This window comes from Balaenoptera musculus, chromosome 2 (assembly GCF_009873245.2).
Source record: "Balaenoptera musculus isolate JJ_BM4_2016_0621 chromosome 2, mBalMus1.pri.v3, whole genome shotgun sequence".
Lineage (NCBI taxonomy): Eukaryota > Metazoa > Chordata > Mammalia > Artiodactyla > Balaenopteridae > Balaenoptera > Balaenoptera musculus.
Genome location: NC_045786.1, coordinates 160,290,922 through 160,313,512, shown reverse-complemented (window position 1 = coordinate 160,313,512; position 22,591 = coordinate 160,290,922).

Below are 22,591 nucleotides of genomic sequence, written 5' to 3'. Positions count from 1 at the left end.
TTTATCTTAGGCCCGTGATTCCTGATCTTTTAAGAATTTTGATATTTTTTTTATTTCATAGGAAACGCAGCCTGGGAAATTCACAAAATTGGGAAAGTAAATGTCTACTGACACTCAGACACAAAAGAATTATTTTTACCACCCACTTATGGCAAGTGATACTGGTTTCCTATTTGCATTAGTGATATACAGGTTGCTTTTAAATAAATTTAAATGAAAATGTGAGTTGATTTAAAGAAAACAAACAAAATAATAGTAAGTTGGCAGGTGCATATGGCACAGATTGGGAATTGTGAACTACTGAAATTTGGGAAATACTGGGGCAGTGGATAAAGATATCTACTAGATATTGGGTATTAGTGTAAATATTAAGATCTAGCTCTAGGTAGATATAGATGTAGAGACATCATATGTGGAGAGTCATGTGTAGCCCTGACGGCCACTGATTAGCTGTCTGATTTTGACTTACATAACATCCATATGGACCTCAGTCTCATTTGCAAAATTAAGAATTGATTTAATTTATTCTGAGAATTCTTTTTTTTCACTCTAAGAATTTGTGACATCACACCTCTTTTTCCAACAAGCCACTCATTTATTCAGAAATAAAAAAAACAAATTTGGTTTATATTTCATATGTATCTGAAGCAAGTGAAGATGATAAGGTTTTTAATTCAGCCCCTTTTCCTAAGAAAAACTATTTTAATACTATCTAGAGTAGGGCTGGCATCTGTGGACTTCATTTTTCTTCACTGACTTTCGAATACATTTCTGTCAGCATCATTAATTCCTCCTTACAATTACATCTGCAAGCCAAGATCATAAAGCATGAACACTATTATTATCCATTGAATTACACCATCAAAGACTGTCCCAATCCTCCATAATTACACTACCAGTAATACTGCTGTGTATATCACATTCAGAAAATTTTATGAAAATTCAAAAAAGGTACATATTCTATATATCAACTTCAGAAAAATTCATGCAAATTGATCCGAAGGAAACATCCTAAATGCAGAGACAATTCCTGTTGCAGCCAGGCCATCACTGAGGTGCCCAGTCAATGTTAAAGTAGCATCTCTCATCAGTCGATGACTTTGAAGTTGATGTTTTCCAAAACGAACAGGCTCCAAGTTGTCAGAGGCTTTCACTCAACCTGGAGGAGGAGACAAAAGACCCGAGGAAAGGAATGCCACCACCCTCAGACATAGGATGGTCTCCCGGCCATAGTACTAGTCTTGGAGACTGCAGCTATGTTTCAGTCTTGACACTTAGAGGCAGTTCAATTGTGGGCTTTTAGCTCAAGGTCACAGGGCGACGTAGCAGCAAAGTTAGGACCAGAGCCCAAGTTATGCCACTCCTGTTAGACCAATGCTTTCCAAAACTTACTCCAAGCTTTAAGGAGGGATAGGGTCCTAGGAAGATACATGTCATCCCAGGTTCCTTTGTCTTCCAGCCTGGCTGGAACACAGCCGGCGTTGCACGGCCAGCAGTCAGTCCCAGAGATTCCCTGATACCTGTGGTCTATCCAGCTGATCACTGATGTTACCACCGCTTTACTTTCTTGAGTTTTTAGAGGAGCAATTGTATCCATGCTCAGAATGACTGATGGATATAAATATGGGGCCAATCTGGGCTCCAGCCATCATGTCTGCTGAAACTACAGAGATGGTTCAGACAATACACCTGGCTGGTGTCCCCCAGGCTTAGCAGCCCAGACTTCCCTCCTTGACCTGCACAATGCTCTCACCATTCTAGCAACTATGATAGAAAGGGGATTCTTGGGGAAAGCTGGGGAGATGTTTTCCCAGACTTTTTCTAAGAGTTTTCTACAACTGCCATTTATTTTACAAAGAATAGCTGAGTACTCACTCACTTATTGACCTATTACCCATTCATACATTTATCTATACATTCAAGAAATTTTTATTGAGCACCTACTAGATGTCAGTATTATGATCACCACTAGGTATACTTCAGTGAATCAGACATAGTCATTGCCTTCAAGGGGCTCACAGTCAATATCCAGGTAATGAAGGGCCATGTGTGTTACAATAGAGGAAGAATTTTGATTGGCCTGACTTAAGCTCATTTCTGGACAAATGACTGTAATCAAGGAAATGTTCTATTATGACTGGCTAGGCCTGGATCACATGTCCATCCATTTGGCTAGGAGACTGATAGCTCTCATCAGAACCACATGTTTGTTGTAGAAAAGAAAAAAACTCTCCAAAGATATGAGGGATGGATGCGTGTGGAGGGATGAATATTGCTATCAGAAGAAGGGGGACAATCGGTCATGAGCAGGCAAAAAGAAAGAATGTACCCTAATCCCTTTCCATAAACATTTCCCACCCTACTTTGATAAAAGCAGATATGCTTTTATTAGGGGAAAATACTTGCAAATTTAGAATACATACTTTCAAATGGCAGTATAGTGAGAATTTAAAAATACCTACAAACTTAAGAAAAGATGGATGTTTTGATATCCATGGTAACAAGTAGCTACCAGGGTCAGTTTTAAACCTGTTCCCATAGATCAAGGCAGCTCCCCTCAGTGAACATGCAGTCAGTGCTGAGTAAACTAACCAGTCAGTGTTAGTCTCTCGCTTGTAAAAGTCAGTCAATCAGTGATGGACTCTGGTAAATACACCAGGACTACTAACCAATCAACAAGAGTCTCACACAAGTCTCAACCATGCTTCTACAGATGAAGTCAACCCCTTATGCCTCTGAAAGTCTCCCAAGTCCTTGAACTCTGTGCTTTCCCAAAGCTGGTAAAACATCAATACTCTGTTCTACTCAGAGAGACTGTGTCAAACCAGCTTACCTCTCCCTTACTGTAGTGAGCAATAAATTCAAATTTTTTTTTTTCTGGCTTCATGTGGGTTACTTGAACATTTTTGGAATTCTGTTTTTATTGATAGCTTCTTTGTGTGTATATCTTTGTACAGTTTTTTTGTGGTTAGTCTAGGTATTAGATACATAACTTATCAAAGTCTACTGGTGTCAACATTTTACCAGTTCGAGTGAAGTGTAAAAATCTTACTTCCCTTTACATCTCTTCACCCTCCCTCATTAATAATTTAAGTGTCTTAAATATTTCCTCTACCTACATTGAGAATTACGTTAGACAGCTTTAGGACTTCCCTGGTGGCACAGTGGTTAAGAATCCGCCTACCAATGCAGGGGACACGGGTTCAAGCCCTGGTCCAGGAAGATCCCACACGTCGTGGAGCAGCTAAGGCCGTGTACCACATTAGACAGCTTTTGTTTTTTCTCTTCTTCTGGGTCTTGTTATAGTCCCAATGTCTCTGAGGTTTTCTTCATTTTTTTCAATCTATTTTGTCTCCGTTGTTCAAATTAGTTACCTTCAAGTTCACTGATTCTTTCCTCTGTCCCTTCCATTCTTCTGCTGAGCCCATTCATTGACTTTTTAATTTTAATTTTTGTAATTTTTAGTTCCAAAATCTGCATCTCGTTCTTCTTTGTATTGCCTATTTCTTTTCTAAGACTTTCCATTTTTTCATTTGTCTCAAGTGTTTTCATAATTGCTTATTAAAGCATTTTTGTGATTACTGATTTATAATCCTTGTCAGTTAATTCTACTGTCTATGTCATCATGGTGTTGACATCTGTTGATTGTCTTTTCTAATTCAGTTTGAGATCTTCCTAGTTCTTGGTGTAAGTGATTTTTGATTGAAACCTGGACACTTGGGGTTTTATGTGATAAGAATGTGAATCTTGTTTATTTATTTATGTATTTATTTATATGAAAATAATTATGGCTGGTTTTCTTTATTTGCTTACCAATTCTTTTTTTTAATTGGAGTATGCTTGCTTTACAATGTTGTGTTAGTTTCTGCTGTACAATGAAGTGAATCAGCTATATGTATACATATATCCCCTCCCTCTTAGTCCTCCCTCCCACCCACTCCTCCATCCCAACCATCTAGGTCATCACAGAGCACTGAGCTGAGTTCCCTGTGCTTTACTGCAAGTTCCCACTAGCTATTTATTTTACACATGGTGGTATATTTATGTCAAATCTAATCTCCCAATTCATCCTACACTCCCTTTCCCCCACTGTGTCCACACGTCCATTCTCTATGTCTGCATCTTTATTCCTGCCCTGGAACTAAGTTCATCTGTACCATTTTTCTAGATTCCACATACATGTGTTAATGTACGATATTTGTTTTTCTCTTTCTGACTTACTTCACTCTGTATGACAGACTCTAGGTCCATCCACATCTCTGCAAATGACCCAATTTTGTTCCTTTTTATAGCTGAGTAATATTCCATTGTATATATACCACATCTTCTTTATCCATTCATCTGTCTATGGACACTTAGGTTATTTCCATGTCCTAGCTATGGTAAATAGTGCTGCAAAGCTTTTGCATGGCAAAGGAAACCACAAATAAGAAGAAAAAACAACCCTCAGAATGGGAGAAAATATTTGCAAACGAAGCAACTGACAGGATTAATCTCCAAAATATACAAACAGCTCATGCAGCTCAATATCAAAAAAACAAACCACCCAATCCCAAAATGAGCAGAAGACCTAAATAGAAATTTTCCAAAGAAGATATACAGATTGCCAACAAACACATGAAAGGATGCTCAACATCACTAATCATTAGAGAAATGCAAATCAAAACTACAATGAGGTATCACCTCACACCAGTCAGAATGGCCATCATCAAAAAATCTACAAATAATAAATGCCACAGAGGGTGTGGAGAAAAGGGAACCCTCTTATTTAAATCTTGTGTTTTAGCTGGCTTCCTCACTGATCTGTTCTGATCTGCTTCATCACTGCCAGATGGGGGTGGGAGTTCAGGTTCTTCCCTTCTTCTCTTTTGACAGCCAGGGGGAGGAGATTTTTGTTACTTTGTTACTGCAGAAGTGACAGTGAGGGACTTCCAAGTTTGGGTTAGAAAGGCCACCCAGCTTCTATGAATCTCTGAAGGCTGTCCTGTGGAGAAACTACATGGTATAACGAGAGAGAGAGAGAGAGAGAGAGAGACAGACAGACAGACAGACAGAAAGACAGACAGACCTGAGGAGCCCCAGCTATTCCAGTCCTCAGCTGTTTGAGGCTTCCCAGCCCAGGCACCAGACATGCGTGTGAAGAAGCCCTCAAGATAACCACAGTCCCATCACCACCTAATTACAACTGTATGAGAGACCTCAAATGAGAACTGCCTAACTCGGGGTTTCTCAACCTCAGACTGGAGAGTTCCTTTTTGTGGGGGCTGTCCTGTGTATTATAGCATATCTGGCACCATCCCTGGCCTCTACTCACTAGATGTCAGTAGCACCTTCCCAGTTGTGACAACTAAAAATGTCTCCAGAAATTTATAAATGTCCTTTGGGGAAAAATCTCCCCTAGCTGGTTAGCTGATCTCAGTCAACCCCAGATTCATGAGCAAAATAAATGACTGTTATTGTTTTTAAAACATTGTTTGGGGGTGATTTGTTATAGAGCAATAGATAATCAGAGGGGTGTCAGGGAGGCTAGGATGCAGAGCACTTTTATCTCCTCCTCAACTCACCTGACGCTAGCGGAAGAGTTGGACTCTGTCAGAGGCATGATGCTTCTACCAGACAGCCTGCTTCTACCACCCTGGCATTTTTATGGTGGGCTATCTATGGCATCTAGATATGTATTAATTTATCATGTATAGGTAAATGATCCTCCTATAGATAGGATTTGTAGTGACATAATAAAAAACATGCCCATATGCTATAGAAACTTATGCTTTTTATATAAATATACACGAGGCAGGTAAATAAAAGTAAAAGGAAAAATTGGAATCATTCAGGAGAATGGGAAAATAATTGTTTTAGGAAGAAGAAAATGGTTGATGATTCCATTTTATTTTTGTCTTTCTAAAAAACTGAGAGAAACACATTGGAGTTTTATTATAAACTAATTTGTGAGTGTTATAAGTTTTTGAGTCCCTAAATCCTAAGAGGAATTTACAACATGGATTCTTATTTGAAGGACACTGAAAATATCACCTAGATTGTGGTAGAAGAGTCTGGGCTAAACCTGTTTGCTCTAGAGAAAGAGGTGTTTAGAATGCCCTTTGGACCATTTCTTCTTAAATACAGGCCCATGGTGCTTTTAACAGTACTGTGAAGTGGACGGATTCTGGGGTGTTGTTAGAAGACAATCTATTCACTTAAGAGCCTGGGCCCCCATGCAGCCCCAGACAAGATTTACCTCACTTCTGCCTGAGAACCACCAGAGTAGGATCTGTGGGAACACATGGTATTATTTTGGGCTCATGCTTGAATAACTTAGAGTATTAGCATCGAATCTGTCATGCATGAATCCTAGCTTGTTGATTAGTGGAACAGATTCAATGTTAGAAAGCCTTTGCTGGATTCTAACTTCTGCCTTGTAAAGTAAACCACAATGAGTAACTTGAGAATCTCTTTGTTTCTCTAGTTGCTCAATGGGAAGCAAATCTGATCACCCCATGAACATAATATGATGATTATTAAGGATGAAGAACTTTGTTACCTTTCACTGGGTTGAGAGGCAGATGAGTTTGCTCTCCAGGCAGGCAGACTACACCATCTCGTAGCTCACTGTGGGTGGCAATACACTGCTTTCTTGAGAACAAACATCCCTCAAAACCCATACAAGTCTTGTGGCGGCTTTTGCTGTTGCTTTTAAAGTAAACAGACACCTCTGATTTTAATGGGTCGTTGTTTTTTATGGGACCTGTCCTCTGCAGCTAGTGGCTTCCATGGCGTGGGCAAGCTTTGTTTGGGGGTCATCTGCCATACGACTCAAAAAAATCATCAGAGGTCCTTGAGTGGAAGAATGCAGGGCTAGTGTTGTGCTAAGAATGGCAGGCAGGCCCAGGAAGGGTGAATTACCAGGTATGAAGCATAGAGTCACTACCACAAGATCAAGCTGAATTGAGGATCTTTTTAAAATTTTTTATAAATTTATTTATTTATTTTTGGCTGCATTGGGTCTTCGTTGCTGCGTGTGGGCGTTCTCTAGTTGCGGTGTGCGGGCTTCTCACTGAGGCGGCCTCTCCCGTTGTGGAGCACGAGCTCCAGAGCACAGGCTCAGTAGTTGTGACGCACGGGCTTAGCTGCTCCGTGGCATGTGGGATCCTCCCGGACCAGGGCTCGAACCCGTGTCCCCGGCATTGGCAGGCAGATTCTTAACCACTGCACCACCAGGGAAGTCCCAGAATTGAGGATCTTTATTATGAAGACACAGCCGTGATGTACCTTGTCTCTCCACTTCTTCAGAGTTTTATTTCAGTTTTCAACAATCGAGCTGGAAACAGCTTTTGGTATTTGTATGTCAGATAGACTAAGATGGACTTAGGAGATCATGGTGCCTGGTAAAGTCTGCTTCTTGGTTCGTACCAACTGCAGAGTCACATTTGATCCCCAGCTCGGCTCAGGGTCTCAGGGTGGTGCAGATTACTTGCAAGTCCATACTGTGAGAGTGAACCCTGACTTTGTTTTTGGAAAGGCATACATTTTGAGTCTGTTGTTTTGACTCCATGTGATGGCTTTCACAGTCTGACAGGGAGGCAACTTATCTGTAAATCACAGTGATTAAGAATGAGGTCTCCATGTGCCCCCTAGAGAGGTTGATTCTTAGAACAGTTTATTTAGATGTCACTTTTAGAAGGGACTTTCATCTTCATGTCCAGAACTCAGTAATACATTGAGTTGCTTTTGTCCAGCCTGATTTCAGCCACTTTGGAACTTAAAGGCTTGAGTCCACATGGAAAGGGAACTACTTGGGTGAATCATTCTTTCAAATTACAATACATTAATTAATCATGGATTTAAATTTCAGTTTCCCACATAGTAACTGAGTGATATGGTGCAAGATTTTAACCTCTTTAAATCCATAGTTCCCTTTTTTTGTAAAGTGAGGATAATAATTGTACTTTCCTCTTTGGGTTGTTACCTGAATTAAATGAAATAATGTAAAGTTCAAAGCTCAGTTCCTGGAGAACAAGCTGCCCTTAGAAAATATTAACTAATATAATGATTGCAAAAAATAATGGGGGATGGAGAATCTATCAAATTCAGTTTCTTATAGTTCAAAGAGCTGGTAAAACAATTCCGTTTTCTTACTGTAATTGTAGATAGTAAGAATGTTTTGGGATAATGCATGACTTTAACTTGGAAGATTCAGTGGACTCTTTTGTAATATAAAAACATAGAAAATAAGAAAAGGTCAAATTTTAATCTTCTGAGAATGAGTCCAATGTTGGCATAAGTTATTGATTAAGTACAATTTTCTAAGGGTAGAATATAAAAAGAATTTATTATATAGACACATACGCCTCTTTTAGGCATTCGTTAGAAAATAGTAAATTTTAATATGTCTAGGATGTCCATTTTTCTCTAGACATCTTAACTTTCAGCAGAATTTCTCCCTCCCACACCCTGCGGTTGAAACTGAGTCGCTGCATCTGTTTTGGCGTAAGCAGAATCCCACAGTTTATTCTTGCTACGAAGTAAGAGAGTGACTCAGGTCTTCTTGTTCTTTAAAATTACTGTCTCAGGGTTAGAGTTCCTGCAAACTTTGCTTGTTTGGGCTGAGTGGTAGTCTTCTTTGCAGTTCCTGTGAAGGATGATGTTTTATTACCCAGAGAAGTATTAATCTCCCAGATATACAGCCCCACCTAGAGCAATCTCAGTGATTAAGAGAAGCCTGTAGTCTAGTGAAAAGAGCAAGCTCTCTAGAGTCAGCCAGGTCTGAGTTCTTTTCTTTTTTTTTATTGAAGTACAGTTGATTTACAATTGTATATTAGTTACAGGTATACAGCATAGTGATTCAGTATTTTTACAGATTATACTCCATTAAAAGTTATTATAAGATATAGCTATAATTCCCTGTGCTATATAATACATGCTTGTTGCTATTTTATACATAGTAGTTTGTATCTCTTAATCCCTTATCCCTATCTTGCCCCTTTCCCCTTTCCTCCCCTCACTGGTAACCACTTGTTTGTTTTCTAGACCTGTGAGTCTGTTTCTGTTTTGCTATATACATTCGATTTATTTTTTTAGATTCCACATATAAGTGATGTCATACAGTATTTGTCTTTCTCTTTCTGGCTTATTTCACTGAGCATAATATTCTCTAGGTCCATCCATGTTGCTGCAAATGGCAGAATTTCATTCTCTTTTATAGGTTGAGTAATATTCCATCGTGTATCCATTTACCACATCTTCTCTATCCATTTGTTTGTTGATGGACACTTGGGTTCAGGTCGGGGTTCTGATCCAGATTCCACATTGTCCAGGCTGTGTGGTCATGAGCAAATCTCTGCTCTTTCTGAACCTAATTTCTTCACCCCTGACGTGGGAAGATACTATATCACTACATACATGTAAAGCCCCCGAAGTCTCCCCATTTTATGGTAAAAGCTCAACATATGTTGTCTCTTATTATTAGGATAATTATGCCTCTGGTTATTGTAATCCAGTAAGTTCATTGAGACAACATTGTGCTGCAATAATGTGTACAAAGCAACTAGCACAGTACATAGCTGCAGAGCAGGCACTCGATAAACGACAACTCTTAATATTATCAATAATCTACTCCTTGCTCATAGACATTTTAAGCATTGTACTGAGTAAGTGTGAGAGGAAAGAGAAGGAAGGAGTAAGCCTAATATGTCGATGTCACCTGTCTTAGGACTTTGAACAAAGCCAAACTCAGTTCCCCTGCAAGAGACTGACGATGGCAATGACCATGACGATGACGAGGCTGCTGATGTTGCTGGCATTTACCGAGCACGTCCCCTGGGACACAGGGGAAGCTCAGCACATTCTCTCGCTTGTCCCTCCTGACGAATCTGTGAGGCGAGTACTAGCATTACCCCCACACTTTAGCTTGGGTCTCCCCAGTTCACACCTTGAGACAAGGAATTTGTGTGGGAGGTAATCTCAGGAGCATGGTGGGGAACTGGCAAATGACACAGGGAAGGCAGGAGGCCAGGAAAAGGTGAAATAAGGAGATAAGGAGTGAGTCTGCTGTGGGTAACTGGGGTCCAGAAGCACAGATTTCCCATTGGTCACTGGATATTACAGTGAACAAGGCCCCTCGAAAGTCTATTCCTTGGTGCCCAGACCCACGTGTTCTAACTACTGGGGACACATTGCCATATACTGGTCATTGATTTGGGGAGCATATTAAATTCTGGAGGATGGCACTCACCCTTGCAGGGTACCGTCTCCAATCTGCTGCCTCAGTCGTGCATTCGAAAGGCTGTTCCATTGCCCCGATGGTGTGGGACGAGCGATCCCAACTCAAGTGCTCACTGCTAATAGCCTTTGCTGTAAAATGGTTTCACTGATCTGAAGTGAGAAAATTTTCCTAACAAAGCCCCTCTGCCCTTTTTGAGTCCAGGTTAGGGAGAAGCATCCCATTACGTGTCCTTATTATCTGTTGTCAGAACTCCCAAAGGACAGTTTTCCTTTGCAAGACCGAAGCAGCAGGCAGGTATTAGGAAACAATTGCACAGGCGCCTCTGGTGGGAAAGGATATGAATGCAAATGAGAGTGAGCTGGGCAGAGGGATGGACACAGGGTCCTTGGCCAAGACGGAGGATGCTTGATGCTGTTGGTAGAGGCTCCCAACATCAGGAGTCCAGAGGAGGAACATTAATTGGAAAAGAACAAATCCTGACACCCAGGAATTCACTTAAAAGAATTATTATAACCAGCACTATTCTTGAGCCAAAGCTAAAGCAAAAAAAAAAAAAGTAAAATTCCGGAATTTGTTCTAGAATTTTGTTGCAGAAAGGGATTCAGTTGTTCCACTTTATTATATAAATGAGGAACACGGGGTTGGGAAGATGGAGCCACAGTCAAAGCAGAGCCTGTTTCAGGTACTTGGGAGAAGGCTGGGGTAGGAGGAATTTGTGTGGACATGAAATCATCAGCTCGAGAGGTTTCATTAGTCAGGGGAAGAGGTTCACAGAACAGAGGACAGGGATTGAGCAAAGCCCAGCACTGGGGGAGGCCATGGCAACCTAGAGTAAAGAATGCTTGGGACACCGAACGGCAAATACAGATTATCGTCACCACTGGGTGCTGTGCACGGGGGCTCACCACACCCTTCTCCCTGCTTTGTGCACTTGTAAAACTTTCAATAATAAATAGACAAACATGCAGGGCAGGTTTGGCGGGTGAGGTTGAGGTCGGCCCCGGAAGGTCTGTGTATCCGTGAAGTTGAGAGCCTTGTGACCCAGGTTTCTCAGTGAGCGTGAACATTGCAGGCTTGTGTTTGAAAGCACTGCTTGGTAACTGGCTTCTCTCAGAACCATATAATTCAAAAATGAGCATTGGCCTGGAAGCAGAGGGACCCTCAATTTGGCCCTGACGTGTACAACTGAAGTGACTTAGGGAAGACCCCCAGAAAACACGTGTCTGGTCCTTGAGCCTGGCACTCCACCATTGCAACTTCAGCCTTTTCAATGAAGAACAGATCCCTTATTAAAAAGGTTAATATGCCTGGGAAGGGCAACAGAGAGTAACTGTTATCAATCCTCAATTCCTTGGGGCTCATTAATGCGTTCACTGATTAGTTATTAAGCAGTTACTGTGGGCTAGACGCTAGGTGCTAAAAGGAATAACTACAAAAGAATAATGGTAACCCTTTATATTCAACAGGGCCTGTACTAAAGGACTCTGTATGCTTATCTAATCATTGTTAAAATATTAGATATTTGGGAATACAAAGATATATAAGAACCAATTCATAGATATCATGGCCAAGTAGGAGAAACTTATGTCTAACTAAAAATGAGGATGCAGTGTAGTTTGGCTACCACACAGATCTGCCCAGGGCATTAGGGGAGCCCAGCAGAAGGACATCTAACCCAGCCTGTGGGCAGAGGTGGGGGAGGTGAGCCTTTCCAGAGGCGGTCAGGATAGGAGTGAGTCTTGAAAGCATGAAGGAGCAAAAAGAGCCTGGCTGTGGAGTCAGCTGGACCCGGCTTCAAATCCCTGCCCCAACAGTAACCTGGTATGAGGTACGTACTTTTGAGCCTCATTTCTAAAAAGAGTTCTAACACCTTCCTTATATCGTTCAGATGAGGGAGCTGGTGCAAAGACACCAATTGTGGCTGATGGCGTGAGGGGCTCCCTCAGCACCCATTCCAACCCCTCTGTAGTGTGCCTCCCTGGAAAACCAGGAACTACATTTCCCAAGCTCCCTTGCAGCCTGGTTCAACCTGTGACCCAGGTTCAGTCAAGCATTCACACCTCCTTAAGAGTAGGAGGCAGAAGTGAGCAATATGGCCTGCCATTGGGAGAGGGAAAGTAGCCCCTTGTGGCAATCACAAACGGGGAGGCATCCGGCTCTTCTGGGGTAAAGCTGCTGGTGTCTCACAGGAGCCAAGCAAAAAGCAGCAGTGATTCTGTTCCCACAGTGCCATGGGATGGCTGGGCATTACTCTGGACTACTTTGTTCCTGGCTGAGAGCCTTCCAACCTGGGTTTTCTGGCCCTCCCAGAGATCGTGTTGCCTCCTAATATCTTATTAACAAACCTCATTCTGCTTAACCAGAAAAGAGGATTCGGTTTCTACCGCTAGGAACTCAGATAGATGCCATCCTTCTTCCCCTGCACCTCCAAATCCAATCTATCACCAAGTCCTGTTGATGCAATCTTTTCCATCTGTCCACTTCTCTTCTTTCCCTCTACTTCTTCCCTGGTTCAGAAAGTACCGTCTCTTGTCCAGATCCCGTCCACAGCCTCCTGCTGGCTCTCTCTGACCCCTGTATCACCCCACTCGAATTCATGCTCCTCACTGACACCATCACCATGGTGTCATCTCCCTAAGATGCCAATGTGCTCATGACACTTGCCAGTGCAAATTACCTGCCCCCCCCCCAATCTAGGCGTCCACCGTATGGGGTCACTTTCTATTACTAGTGTGTACAGGTGATCCTCTTATCACCAGACTTGTGTGAATTTACCCTTTCTACCTAGAATGCTCTTCTCTCCAATTACCAGGTGAAATTTTACTCATCTTCCAGGTCTCAGGTAAAGTGTTCTCTGCTTCAGGAAGCATTTTCTGACTTCTCAAGTTCAAGTTAGGGGCCTTTGTGCTTCTACAGCATCCCAAAACATATTTGACTTGCTGTTTATTTATCAGGATTCCCTACTACACAAAAAGGGCTGGGAATCTTTTGTTTAGTTGATAAGCATGCCTCCAAAATCTGGCACACAGCCTGAAATATGTGAACACTCAATAAAAACTAATTAAATGAAGAATGGTGTCAAATGTCTTGGAAAGGACTAAAGTATAAGAATTGACCATCATCCATGAGTTCTGACAACTTAGAGGCTCCTGATGACCTTAGTAGGGGCAGTTTCCGTAGAGAAGTGACAGCTGAAGCCAGGTCCCATGGGGGCGAGGAGGAAGTGGATACAGGAAGTCCACTGGTTTATCACATTGTTCCCCACTCGATAGTTTGCCAAGATGTTTTGATGAGATCGGGGGCAGGACAGGCCATGGAAGCAGGAAGGTACTAGATGCCCAGGATATTTTTGAGAAAAAAACAGCAAAGGAGCTAAAGCACCAACTTAGGCTGAATTCTCTACTAGGCACAGGAAGCAGTGTCTAGGACACCCAATACATTTAGGGGCCCACAGAATTGTTTTAATTTCATTTTTTTTTTTAAAGATTTATTTATTGATTGATTGCTTGCTATGTTGGGTCTTCGTTTCTGTGCTAGGGCTTTCTCTAGTTGCGGCAAGCGGGGGCCACTCTTCATCGCGGTGCGCGGGCCTCTCACTATCGTGGCCTCTCTTGTTGCGGAGCACAGGCTCCAGACGCGCAGGCTCAGTAGTTGTGGCTCACGGGCCCAGTTGCTCCGCGGCATGTGGGATCTTCCCAGACCAGGGCGCGAACCCGTGTCCCCTGCATTGGCAGGCAGATTCTCAACCACTGCGCCACCAGGGAAGCCCCTTCATTTTTAATAAGAAGAACAAAACCTGCTTTTAATCATCATGAATCTGTACTAGTGAACCCAGTTTGGTTTATATTCCTCTTTATACCAACACAATCTTAAAATATAATTTTTTATATTATTTAACGGGGGAAGGGGACCCCACAGACAAAAGTGCCTGCAGCCCACTGCAGTCGTGATGCAGCCCTGAGCAACTTTGTTGACCTCACGGTCTAGTCTTGTCTCTGAGATTCATTTGTCATGAATTGGGTCACCCCCTTTCTTCTTTCTCTCAGCCTCTGGCTCTCACCCTGGCTTTGGCTCTCCTACACCTTCTTCCTGCATTGACCTGATGAGAGCAACCATATCCTCTGGTATCTCAGGGGCTGTGGTTTGGAAAGGTCTTGTCAAAGGCCAAAGGGTGATACTGGTTTTCATGATTTTCACGCAGATATAGGGTTCAGCATTTGGGTATGTCTGTTTGTTTATTTCTGTTTCCGCTCAGTGTAAGCAAAGTCTGCAAGTAAGATACCATCTTCCCGGAACTGAAGAGAGAGAGAGAAGACCAGTCAAACTGCCAGCACAGCACAGGAGAGAAGTTCTGACTTTGTTGGATGAAACAATTAGTAACTAGTGTACATGACCAGATGGATGAAGAAACCCTGGGAAAGTAATAGGGGACCCTGGTCAATGATTACTTCCCTCAACAAGGACAAAGAAAGCTTATCAGAAAACATTTTAACTTGCAGATGCCTTTCCCAACAAGGTAGCCTTTCTTTTAAAGAGAGGTCTAATTTGCTGTAGATAAATTGGGGGAGTTCTCAACTTTACAAGAATCTCCACCTCTTAGAGGAGGTGAAGTCTCTCTGTAGCCCTTGGTATATGGGACTGGGAGAGGGGTTGCAAGCAGAGGTCATAGAAAGGACATTGTCTCTTAAGGCTTTTCTTTGGGAACCACCTGCAGCCAATGCACAAGGCCTCAGTTTGTGGGAGATGGAACTAAGGAATGCATGCCCCACCCACCCCATTTCATGGCTGTAGAGCAAATGCTCTGTCTGATCAGAGGTTCTGCAGGTAGAGTTTATCAAATTAAGTCATTAATCCATTCATCCTCTTAAGCTCCTTCAAAGCTCCAAATGCTGGTGATGTAAATGTGCATAAAACTCCATCCCTGCCTGCTTTGCTGGCACTTTTCTTTGTAACCTGATGTTTTATACATTTACTTGTTTACTCTCTCTCCCCACACCCTCTATCCCACAAGACTGTAAACTCCATGAGACTGGGGACTTGGCTCTTTTGTTCACTACTCTAAATTTAGTGCCTAGAACAGCATTGCTAAATAAATATTTGTTGCATGATTTTTGATGAATGAATGAATGAAATTATTTTATGATAATTCTTAATCCTGAACAAAGAAAAAGAAAAGTCCATGAGCTGCATTCAAAGTAGTTTTGATTACCATTTTCCAAAAATTTGATTTTGAAAACATTTATAAAGACATGGTAAAATTAACATGGAAACACCAACACTTTTCTTTAATACAAACTTGATATAAGTATGTAACAGGGCACTACCAAGCTCTACCTAAACTTATTAGAAGTTATTCACTTTGAGGAATTTGAACTTCACTTGAACTAGCAATTGTCTTTAGTAACTTCTAAATACAGCATTCACCAGCTCAGTAATGAAATTCACCTTTTAGTTGTTTGAAATTGTTCTTTCACACAAAGTTAGATCCCTTACTAGGAAAGATTAATCTGTTTGCCCTGATCTCTGCACATGTTCAAAGCCTGGTTGGCCTGTTTTGACATTTAAAAAGAAAACAGACTCGTGCTGTGAACCAAATCAAACAACTCTCCAAGACTGAGCCATACAGCTTTGTAAAATAGTCTGGTAGACAGAATTCGGCCTTAAGAGCATCAGGTATAGAAAGTCGTATGCAATGATTGTCTCTTGAGTTCCACTCTTAAAGGGTCAATCTTTTGGGTCTCAAAAAGCTTCTTAATCTTTGCGTTTTCCCCTATAAATTTGGGAGAACTAAATACTTTAAGCCAGCATGTCTTGAGCAACCAGACAAAATTATGAATTTGTGAAGTAGGGGGATACATGACAACAGGTAGTTGGTGGGGGGGCGGTGGGGAAAGTGAACTATAGATGCTTATGCCTCCCGATTTCTGGCCAGCAGCTACTTTAGACTTTATATTTTAGAAGGATGACCATCTAACTGGGGCTGGGGATGGGATGGAGTCAAGGGTGCTGGTGCTCGAAGCTAAGCTGGCATGGGAGTTTACATAAAATAAACACAGCATCCTTTGTTCATGTCAAAGCGGCGGGGTGGGGGGGGGACAAAGTACAGATGGAAATTATGTGGGAAGAATAACTGAAGCTCTCCAAAGACCCACCTTGAAGCTATTCTTGTCTCAAGTCCATTTCTGCCCTGTGCAAATTGGGCCCAGTATTGTCAGAGCAGTTGCATTTTCTAAAGAAGCTGAAAACCCCAACCTTTATGGGAAATGTCCTGGTGTTTGTGGTAAAGGTTTAGATCAGGAAGTCAGAAAAAGCCTGATTGATAAGGTGACATCTGAGTAAAGTCTTGAGGAAATTGAGAAAGAGTGAACCACGAGATAACAAGGGGTGAAGAAAAGAGTGCAGAGCCCTTCGGCAGCAGTGTGCTTGTGAGTCAGCGAGCGGCCATTGTGTCTGGAATAAAACAAGCGGGGAGAAGAGTGGATGGAGATGAGGGCAGAGGAGGAGCAAGGGGGGCAGACATGGAAGTGCAGACAGGTCTAGTGAGGGCTTTGATGAGACCATGATGGGAGTAACATGGGAAGCCCCTGGAATGCTTTGATCACAAGAGTAGCATGAGCCAACCTGGTATTATTCTGGCTGATGCTGTGGGAGAATAGTTTATAAAGGAGCAGAAGCAGGGAAAAAATCAGAAGGCATATTGTCTTGAATGAAGTTCAGCAGAGACAGTGTTCTCCAAATAAGAGAGGCTTTAAGCAGAAGATGGTTTCTCTCTCATTCATAAGTTCAGAGGTCTGAATCTAGAGGCAGATGGCAGCTTCATTTACCAAGTCCTCAGGGATTCAAGAACCTTCCAACTCATTGCTCTAAGGACTTACCTAGGGCGTGAGTGCTGAGAGGAAAGAGTAAACTTAAGGCTGCCACCTATCTGTGGGTTAAAGAGTTATCTGTGTAGCAGGAAGCAGGATGAGAAAAAGATGACGAGGAAGCTACAAAAGGTACCTTACGACTATCTCTTTTTTTTTTTTTTTACATCTTTATTGAAGTATAATTGCCTTACAATGGTGTGTTAGCTTCTGCTTTATAACAAAGTGAATCAGTTATACATATACAATATGTTCCCATTTCTCTTCCCTCTTGCATCTCCCTCCCTCCCACCCTCCCCATCCCACCCCTCTAGGTGGTCACAAAGCACCAAGCTGATCTCCCTGTGCTATGCGGCTGCTTCCCACTAGTTACCTATTTTACATTTGGTAGTGTATATATGTCCATGACACTCTCTTACCCTGTCACATCTCACCCCACCCCCTCCCCATATCCTCAAGTCCATTCTCTAGTAGGTCTGTGTCTTTATTACCGTCTTGCCACTAGGTTCTTCATGGCCTTTTTTTTTTTTTTTTTCCTTAGATTCCGTATATATGTGTTAGCATACTGTATTTGTTTTTCTCTTTCTGACTTACTTCACTCTGTATGACAGACTCTAACTCCATCCACCTCATTACAAATACCTCCATTTCGTTTCTTTTTATGGCTGAGTAATATTCCATTGTATATATGTGCCACTTCTTCTTTATCCATTCATCTGTCGATGGACATTTAGGTTGCTTCCATGTCCTGGCTATTGTAAATAGAGCTGCAATGAACATTTTGGTACATGACTCTTTTTGACCTATGGTTTTCTCAGGGTATATGCCCAGTAGTGGGATTGCTGGGTCGTATGGTAGTTCTATTTGTAGTTTTTTAAGGAACCTTCATACTGTTCTCCATAGTGGCTGTATCAATTTACATTCCCACCCACAGTGCAAGAGTGTTCCCTTTCCTCCACACCCTCTCCAGCATTTATTGTTTCTAGATTTTTTGATGATGGCCATTCTGACCGGTGTGAGATGATATCTCATTGTAGTTTTGATTTGCATTTCTCTAATGATTAATGATGTTGAGCATTCTTTCATGTGTCTGTAGGTCATCTGTATATCTTCTTTGGAGAAATGTCTATTTAGGTCTTCTGCCCATTTTTGGATTGGGTTGTTCGTTTTTTTGTTATTGAGCTGCATGAGCTGCTTGTAAATCTTGGAGATTAATCCTTTGTCAGTTGCTTCATTTGCAAATATTTTCTCCCATTCTGATGGTTGTCTTTTGGTCTTGTTTATGGTTTCCTTTGCTGTGCAAAAGCTTTTAAGTTGCATTAGGTCCCATTTGTTTATTTGTGTTCTTATTTCCATTTCTCTGGGAGCTGGGTCAAAAAGAATCTTGCTGTGATGTATGTCATAGAGTGTTCTGCCTATGTTTTCCTCTAAGAGTTTGATAGTGTCTGCCCTTACACTTAGGTCTTTAATCCATTTTGAGTTTATTTTTGTGCATGGTGTCAGGGAGTGTTCTAATTTCATACTTTTACATGTACCTGTCCAATTTTCTCAGCACCACTTATTGAAGAGGCTGTCTTTTCTCCACTGTATATGCTTGCCTCCTTTATCAAAGATAAGGTGACCATATGTGTGTGGGTTTATCTCTGGGCTTTCTATCCTGTTCCATTGATCTATATTTCTGTTTTTGTGCCAGTACCAAACTGTCTTGATTACTGAAGCTTTGTAATATAGTCTGAAGTCAGGGAGCCTGATTCCCCCAGCTCATTTTTCGTTCTCAAGATTGCTTTGGCTATTCGGGGTCTTTTGTGTTTCCATACAAATTGTGAAATTTTTTGTTCTAGTTCTGTGAAAAATGCCAGTGGTAGTTTGATAGGGATTGCATTGAATCTGTAGATTGCTTTGGGTAGTAGAGTCATTTTCACAATGTTGATTCTTCCAATCCAGGAACATGGTATATCTCTCCATCTATTTGTATCATCTTTAATTTCTTTCATCAGTGTCTTATAATTTTCTGCATACAGGTCTTTTGTCTCTTTAGGTAGGTTTATTCCTAGATATTTTATTCTTTTTGTTGCAATGGTAAACGGGAGTGTTTTCTTAATTTCACTTTCAGATTTTTCATCATTAGTGTATAGAAATGCAAGAGATTTCTGTGCATTAATTTTGTATCCTGCTACTTTACCAAATTCATTGATTAGCTCTAGGAGTTTTCTGGTAGCATCTTTAGGATTCTCTATGTATAGTATCATGTCATCTGCAAATAGTGACAGCTTTACTTCTTCTTTTCCGATTTGGATTCCTTTTATTTCTTTGTCTTCTCTGATTGCTGTGGCTAACACTTCCAAAACTATGTTGAATAATAGTGGTGAGGGTGGGCAACCTTGTCTTGTTCCTGATCTTAGAGGAAATGGTTTCAGTTTTTCACCATTGAGAACAATGTTGGCTGTGGGTTTGTCATATATGGCCTTTATTATGTTGAGGAAAGTTCCCTCTATGCCTACTTTCTGCAGGGCTTTTATCATAAATGGGTGTTGAATTTTGTCGAAAGCTTTCTCTGCATCTATTGAGATGATCATATGGTTTTTCTCCTTCAATTTGTTAATATGGTGTATCACATTGATTGATTTGCATATGTTGAAGAATCCTTGCATTCCTGGGATAAACCCCACTTGATCATGGTGTATGATCCTTTTAATGTGCTGTTGGATTCTGTTTGCTAGTATTTTGTTGAGGATTTTTGCATCTATGTTCATCAGTGATATTGGCCTGTAGTTTTCTTTCTTTGTGACATCTTTGTCTGGTTTTGGTATCAGGGTGATGGTGGCCTCGTAGAATGAGTTTGGGAGTGTTCCTCCCTCTGCAATATTTTGGAAGAGTTTGAGAAGGATAGGTGTTAGCTCTTCTCTAGATGTTTGATAGAATTCGCCTGTGAAGCCATCTGGTCCTGGGCTTTTGTTTGCTGGAAGGTTTTTAATCACAGTTTCAATTTCAGTGCTTGTGATTGGTCTGTTCATATTTTCTATTTCTTCCTGGTTCAGTCTCAGCAGTTTGTGCATTTCTAAGAATTTGTCCATTTCTTCCAGGTTGTCCATTTTATTGGCATAGAGTTGCTTGTAGTAATCTCTCATGATCTTTTGTATTTCTGCAGTGTCAGTGGTTACTTCTCCTTTTTCATTTCTAATTCCATTGATTTGAGTCTTCTCCCTTTTTCTCTTGATGAGTCTGGCTAATGGTTTATCAATTTTGTTTATCTTCTCAAAGAACCAGCTTTTAGTTTCATTGATTTTTGCTATTGTTTCCTTCATTTCTTTTTCATTTATTTCTGACCTAATCTTTATGATTTCTTTCCTTCTGCTGGCTTTGGGGTTTTTTTGTTCTTCTTTCTCTAATTGCTTTAGGTGCAAGGTTAGGTTGTTTATTCGAGATGTTTCCTGTTTCTTGAGGTAGGCTTGTATTGCTATAAACTTCCCTCTTAGCACTGCTTTTGCTGCATCCCATAGGTTTTGGGTCGTCGTATCTCCATTGTCATTTGTTTCTAGGTATTTTTTGATTTCCCCTTTGATTTCTTCAGTGATCACTTCATTATTAAGTAGTGTATTGTGTAGCCTCCATGTGTTTGTATTTTTTACAGATCTTTTCCTGTAATTGATATCTAGTCTCATAGCGTTGTGGTCGGAAAAGATACTTGATACGATATCAATTTTCTTAAATTTACCAAGGCTTGATTTGTGACCCAAGATATGATCTATCCTGGAGAATGTTTCATGAGCACTTGAGAAAAATGTGTATTCTGTTGTTTTTGGGTGGAATGTCCTATAAATATCAATTAAGTCCATCTTGTTTAATGTATCATTTAAAGCTTGTGTTTCCTTATTTATTTTCATTTTGGATGATCTGTCCATTGGTGAAAGTGGGGTGTTAAAGTCCCCTACTATGATTGTGTTGCTGTCGATTTCCCCTTTTATGCCTGTTAGTATTTGCCTTATGTATTGAGGTGCTCCTATGTTGGGTGCATAAATATTTACAATTGTTATACCTTCCTCTTGGATCGATCCCTTGATCATTATATAGTGTCCTTCTTTGTCTCTTGTAATAGTCTTTATTTTAAAGTCTATTTTGTCTGATATGAGAATTGCTACTCCAGCTTTCTTTTGATTTCCATTTGCATGGAATATCTTTTTCCATCCCCTCACTTTCAGTCTGTATGTGTCCCTAGGTCTGAAGTGGGTCTCTTGTAGACAGCATATATATGGGTCTTGTTTTTGTATCCATTCAGCCAGTCTGTGTCTTTTGGTGGGAGCATTTAATCCATTTACATTCAAGGTAATTATCGATATGTATGTTCCTATTCCCATTTTCTTAAATGTTTTTGGTTTGTTATTGTAGGTGTTTTCCTTCTCTTGTGTTTCTTGCCTAGAGAAGTTCCTTTAGCATTTGTTGTAAAGCTGGTTTGGTGGTGCTGAACTCTCTCAGCTTTTGCTTGTCTGTAAAGGTTTTAATTTCTCCATCACATCTGAATGAGATCCTTGCTGGGTAGAGTAATCTTGGTTGTAGGTTTTTCTCCTTCATCACTTTAAGTATATCCTGCCACTCCCTTCTGGCTTGCAGAGTTTCTGCTGAAAGATCAGATGTTAACCTTATGGGGATTCCCTTGTGTGTTATTTGTTGTTTTTCCCTTGCTGCCTTTAATATGTTTTCCTTATATTTAATTTTTGACAGTTTGATTAATATGTGTCTTGGCGTGTTTCTCCTTGGGTTTATCCTGTATGGGACTCTCTGTGCTTCCAGGACTTGATTAACTATTTCCTTTCCCATATTAGGGAAGTTTTCAACTATAATCTCTTCAAATATTTTCTCAGTCCCTTTCTTTTTCTCTTCTTCTTCTGGGACCCCTATAATTTGAATGTTGGTGCGTTTAATGTTGTCCCAGAAGTCTCTGAGACTGTCCTCAGTTCTTTTCATTCTTTTTTCTTTATCCTGCTCTGCAGTAGTTATTTCCACCATTTTATCTTCCAGGTCACTTATCCTTTCTTCTGCCTCAGTTATTCTGCTATTGATCCCATCTAGAGTATTTTTAATTTCATTTATTGTGTTTTTCATCATTGCTTGGTTCCTCTTTAGTTCTTCTACGTCCTTGTTAAATGTTTCTTGCATTTTGTCTATTCTATTTCCAAGATTTTGGATCATCCTTACTATCATTATTCTGAATTCTTTTTCAGGTAGACTACCTATTTCCTCTTCATTTGTTAAGTCTGGTGTGTTTTGACCCTGCTCCTTCATCTGCTGTGTGTTTTTCTGTCGTCTCATTTTGCTTATCTTAGTGTGTTTGGTGTCTCCTTTTCACAGGCTGCAGGTTCGTAGTTCCCGTTGTTTTTGGTATCTGTCCCCAGTGGCTAAGGTTGGTTCAGTGGGTTGTGTAGGCTTCCTGGTGGAGGGATCTAGTGCCTGAGTTCTGGTGGATGAGGCTGGATCTTGTCTTTCTGGTGGGCACGTCCACGTCTGGTGG